We start from the raw sequence: 6,278 nt of genomic DNA, 5'->3' as shown, positions 1-6,278 counted from the left end.
AGGGCAGGGGCAAAGAACAAACAAACATAGATCCTGCACTTAAAAACCTCAGGGGTCAATAGGGAAAATAATTAAAACAGTTCATTGCAATAGATCTCACCTTTTAGCTAAGAACTCTTTGATACACACCTAAGACTCTTGCTGACTTTACTTTGATCTTTGAAAGCTCTTAAATAAAGTTTTGCAATGATAGGCTGGAGAGGTGAGCAAAATGAAATAGGAGAAGCACTGTGATATCAGCATGACTTTATTTACTAATCAGGGGTAAGGCAAGGAAAGATCAATGCTTTCATCTAAGCAGCTCATTCATTCAATATGGTGCAGAAAGCAGACACATAAAGCTTACAGATGAATGTAAAATTGTTACAAATGATAGTTGCAATGTGCAGATAAGAGGATTTTTAGCCTAGTCATTCATTGAGTTTATGGAACATTTCCCCAAAAAAGTCTCAATTCAACTGAGATCTAAAGAATACACAAGAATTAAGTAAAGATACATATATATATAAAACCCAAATTGAAAACCACCACTAAAAAAAAATTGCTATGGAGCCCAAATCAATATTGCTTTGTGTGTTTTAGAGAAATAAAACAGACTATTACATCACCTTTTTAAAAAAGTAGTGTTGGAATTTAAATTTATGGTAAACATGTATGTTTTAGATAATGTATATCTAATGACTGTTTCAGCTATTTTATGCAATTCATACCAGATCCAGTGTTAATAGTGATCTTGGCTTGATCTTATGTATTCAGATAGTTTATTGTGATTAGAAATCAGGTAACTGAGTCTTTAGGGTATTTTTTTGAAAAGTGCATCCCTTAGTAAAAACCCCAGCTCAACATGTCACGCTGCAAACATCTCTGTTGAAAACATTGCAAAGACTTCACTGTTGTCCTATCACCTTTGTCTGGAAACCAATGATAAGGAAAACAAGGATGAAAGCAGAATCAAAATTCATGCTTTTCTCTTGTTTAAGTAAAGTTTAATGGCTTTTAAAAAATGTTTCTTCAAAAAAAAACACAGATTCATCAAAGTATACCAACGCCTTTCAAGAATTCATTTGAGAAGTTCCATGAATACAGATAAGAAAATAACAAAATTCATATAAATAAAATCCAATCATATAAATATGACTCAAAGTTTCTTAGTAAACTTAGTAAAGTTATGTCTAGAGCTTTTTATTAAATTTTGTCCCTTTTGTTCAATATGGTAGCCACTGGAATAGTGCTTGACACCTAGTAGGCACACAACAAATATTTATTGCCTAAAGCTAAAAAATAAATTAGAATGTCTTCCAGCATCTCTCATGTTTATGTTTGACAAGATAAGTATTTGAAGAAATATTCCTGATAATTCTACAGTCCTCTTCTTCTAATAACATTTTTTCTTCAACCATTGTACCTGTGGGACTAGAAATGATACACTTGAAATCCATCAGTAATCAAAGTACAGGTTTCCATAGAAACCAAATCCAAAATGCCTTCATTTTGCTCTCATGCAGAGACATAACAGCAGACTCAAATTTACTGAAGAGGCTAAATACTGTTCAAATGATTATATGTCCCTTATATGTGCCAAATATATTATGAGGAGTCTAAATTTCACTGATTTTCAGCTGCCTACTTATTTTGGGGTTTGGAGTTCTATTTTTTTGGTATGAAAGTGCTTTATTATTATTGTTACTGTAACTGTTGTGATTACTTTACATGATCATTTAATAATTCTATTTGGTTACTTTTATATGTTTAATTGATATGTGTCAAATAAATCAATTAAGCAACAGTCAAAGCTAAATCAATAAATGAATAATACTTTGAAATCTCATTTTTATAATATTTGTATGTGTGTGACCAACTGAATAGAAGTCCTAGGCCATTTTCATAAAAAAAAAACAGCCAGTTCCCTCTGAAAAAAAATTGTAAAATCTTCACCAGAACTTCCTGGAATTGGCCTGGTTGTGACTTGATCTATTTATTGTATTTAAAACTGGGATCCCCTTTTGTACCCTCAGAAAATACTTGTGCACAGAAATCAATTCTTCAGATTTTCGCAGAACGCCTATGTAAAGCAAGGCTGACAATACCTGTGAGTAAGACGAGCCTTTAGATTTCATTTTATTTGCATATTGGTTTTGTGAAAGGGAGTTAATTTTGAAAGATATGGGAGATTGAGTTGGAATTGTCCTAAGGACTTGCTTGGAGGTCAAAGGACACTTGATACAAGACAAGCAAGTTTTAGCACCATGGCCTCATACTAACCTCCAGAATGCATATATCCTACAGAGCCTAAACAAAAGTATTTTGAACACTTAACCAAATAAATCTTTAAAGTTCCTAGAACTACTCAAGGAAAAATAAGAACTTCGGTGACCTGCCCAACTACAGATCATTCATACACACTTAGTCATTCACGATAACCAATCTGGTCTTCTCGCTCTTCTCTAAATACACCCTTCACTCTTTAACATCCTGCCTTTGCTTTTGTTTAGCTGTTTAATCTGCCTGGAAGATCCTTTCATATAACCATTTAATGATTCAGTACACATGGACCTCATCTGAAAAGCCCACTCCCACACCACTATCAGAAGCTTTTTCCTCTCTCTCCCTTGATAGTCCACAGCCTTTTTAAAAAATATTTTTATGAAGCATTGCCCATAACCTGCCTTATATCAGCTTTTTTCTAAGCATGTCTTGGTCACTAATTTAATGCTATGAAATTCAGTAAAAAATATTCCCTGACCTGAATACAGAGCTTAGAAATAAGACACAAAAATGTAAATAAAGCATATGCTCCAAGTGGATTAGAATGATCTCAGATAGGGGATTGTGGGGGAAAGATGGATAGGTTGTCTTATTAGGTATTGAACGATATTGCCTTGAATTGAAGAAAAACTTTAAGTGGAATAAAAAGAGGGTATTGTATAGTATTTTAAAATATTTGAGCATAACTTCTCTAGATGTAAATGCAGACAGATACCCATGAGGGCCAAGATCAGAAACAGAGACCTCATGAAATGTGAAAGAACTTTATGTTTAGTACTCGGCAGGGGATCAGAATTTGTCTTGTTACCCTGCAGGCGGTGGTCCTTAATAGTTTTGATTCAGAGGACGTTCTGATAATCTACTAAAAGCAAAAGAGCCTGGTCTTTGAAAAGCAGGAATGTATATGTACAAGCTCACACATGCATGCACACACACATGCATATGCACACACACACAGTGTGTATCATTTCAGGCAGTTCATGGCCCCTCTGTCTCTGCCAAAATCCAGAGATCTGATGTTTCAACTGTGCCAACTAAAGAGTCAGCTGGGGAAATGCTCACTGGTTCTATATATGTATGTTTTCTAGAGAGGTAGCTATTTGTTAGTATAAAAAGAATCAGATTTATGATCACAAGACCTAGATTCTCGATCTCTCCTTTCTATGTACCAGCTCTGTGACCTTAGAAAAGTAAATATTATCTCTGCGCTTCCAAGTATAGAGGTACAATTAAAGGGATGATGTATTTACAAGGCCCCTTATAGTGCTAATAACTATGATTCTACCATTCTCAGTGACTCTAATGGGAGCATTAGAAATCAAAGTAGTCCAAAGTGGAAAATAGTTGGCAGGAAGCCCTATGAATTCTTTCAAAATCCAGTAGTGTCAATCACCTCCTCCTTCTATGACAACAGTTGGCCCTGTCCTTAACACAATAGGAAATTTTCCATATCTCTTAGTGTTCTAGCTAGATTAAGCAAGGAAATGAAAATGAATTTAGGGGAGGCAAATATGATAGGGTCATAGAATTGAAAAAAGAACTAGTAAACCAGGACCCTGGTGGTGCAGTATGTAAGCGCTTGTTCGAACCCAACAGCTGCTCCGCAGGAGAAAGATACGGCAATCTGCTTCCGTAAAGATTACAGCCTTGGGAACCCTATGAGGCAGTTCTGCTCGGTCCTATATGGTCACTGTGAGTAGGAATCAACTTGACGGCAACGTGTTTGGATTTTTGGAAGCTAGAGCATCCTTTGGGAAGACAGAGGAGAAACGGAGAGGGTCCTCACCTCACCATGTAGATAGTTGAACTCCAATTATGTCTCCTGGTTTGGAAACCCTGGTGGTGTAGTGGTTAAGAGCTATAGCTGCTAACCAGAAGTTCAGCAGTTTGAATCTACCAGGTGCTCCTTGGAAACTCTATGCAGCAGTTCTACTCTGACCTATAGGGTCACTATGAGTCAGAATCTGCTCGACGGCAACAAGTTTGTTTTTTTTTTTTTTGTTTTTTTGGGAGAGAAGCTTAGATTGGCCTGACTGGGTCACTGCTCACCACCTCTCTGCCTGAGGAGGTCATGGCATCTTTGCTGACTTTCTGTACAAGACTGCTCACAATGGAAGAGGTGGGTCCTTTCCCCAAGGGGGATCTGGGCACTGCTACCAGAAAAGGGGAAAGGCAACCTGGACAAGCAAAACCAACAATCACTTACAGAAACCTCTGGCAATAGAGTCTGTCACCCTCTGAGCCTGGCCTTACATTAGAAGCTATCTGCCGCCAGAACTAACAAAACAGCAGGAATCATGACTGCTGCGTAGCTCATTGTCTCAGTCATCTAGTGCTGCTCTAACAGAAATACCACAAGTGGATGGTTTTTAACAAAGAGAAGTTTATTCTCTCACAGTCCAGTAGGTTACAAGTCCAAATTCAGGGCATCAGCTCCAGGAAATGTCCCTCTGTCTCTGTCGGCTCTGGAGGAAGGTCCTGTGATGCATCAGTCTTCCCTTGGTCTGGGAGCTTCTCTGCGTAGGAACCTCAGGTCCAAAGGACGAGTTCTGCTCCTGGCACTGCTTTCTTGATGGTATGAGGTTCCCATGTGTCTCTGCTCGCTTCTCTCTTTTATATCTCAAAAGAGATTGGATTAAGACACTATCTAATCTTATAGACGTCATCAGTATAACCTCGTCATAGTGATAGAGTTTACAACACAAAAGGAGATCACATATAACCTCATTATAGTGCTAATGTTTACAACACATAAGGAAATCACATCAGATTACACAATCATATACAATAGTAGGAATCATGACCTAGTCAAGTTGACAGACATTTTTGGGGGACACAGTTCAATCCATGGCACTCATCTTAATCTGAAACAGTAGTTTATTTATTTGGACTTGTTAGAGACCCTGTTGCTGTTGTGTCGGTTAGGTGCTATTGAGTTGGTTCTGACTCGTACCACAGAACGAAGCACTGCCTGGTCCTGTGCCATCCTCACAATCTTTGCTTCATTTGAGCCCATTGTTGTAGCCATTGTGTCAAATCGTCTCAGTGAGGATCTTCCTCTCTTTCACTGACCCTCTGCTTTACCAAGAATGATATACTTCTCCAGGGACTGGTCCCTCCTAATATGTCCAGAGTATGTGAGATGAAGTCTCGCCATTCTCGCAGCTAAGGAGCATTCTGGCTGTACTTCTTCCAAGGCAGATTTGTTTGTTCTTCTGGCAGTCTACAGTATATTCAATATTCTTCACCAACACCATAATTCAAAAGCATCAATACTACTTTGGTCTTCCTTAATCACTGTCCAGCTTTCACATGCATATGAGGCAAACGAAAATACCATGGTTTGGGTCAGGCGCACCTTAGTCCTCAAAGTGATATCTTTGCATTTTAACACTTGAAAGAAGTCTTTTGGAGCAGATTTGCCCAATGCAATATGTCATTTGATTTCTTGACTGTTGCTTGCATGGACATTGATTGTGGATCCAAGTAAAATGAAATCCTTGACAACTTCAATCTTTTCTCCATTTATTATGATGTTCCTTACTGGTCCAGTTCTGAGGATTTTTGTTTTCTTTATGTTGAGGTGTAATCTACACTGAAGACTGTAGTCTTTGATCTTCATCAGTAAGTGTTTCAAGTCTTCATTGCTTTCAACAAGCAAGGTTGTGTCATCTGCATATCACAGGTTGTTAATGAGTCTTCCTCCAATCCTGATGCTTCATTCTTCTTCATATAGTCTGTCTTCTCAGATTATTTGCTAAGCATACATATTGAGTAAGTAAGATGAAAGAATACAACCTTGATGCACACCTTTTCTGATTTTAAACCACTCAGTATCCCCTTGTCCTATTCGAACGACTGCCTCTTGGTCTATGTACAGGTTCTGCATGAGCACAATTAAGTGTATTGGAATTCTCATTCTTCACAATGTTATCCGTAATTTGTTATGATCCACATAGTTGAATGCCTTTGCATAGTCAATAAAATACAGGTAAACATCTTTCTGGTAGTCT

This window comes from Trichechus manatus, unplaced genomic scaffold (assembly GCF_000243295.1).
Source record: "Trichechus manatus latirostris isolate Lorelei unplaced genomic scaffold, TriManLat1.0 scaffold00002, whole genome shotgun sequence".
NCBI classification, from domain to species: Eukaryota; Metazoa; Chordata; class Mammalia; order Sirenia; family Trichechidae; genus Trichechus; species Trichechus manatus.
This window is presented reverse-complemented; position numbering follows the sequence as displayed.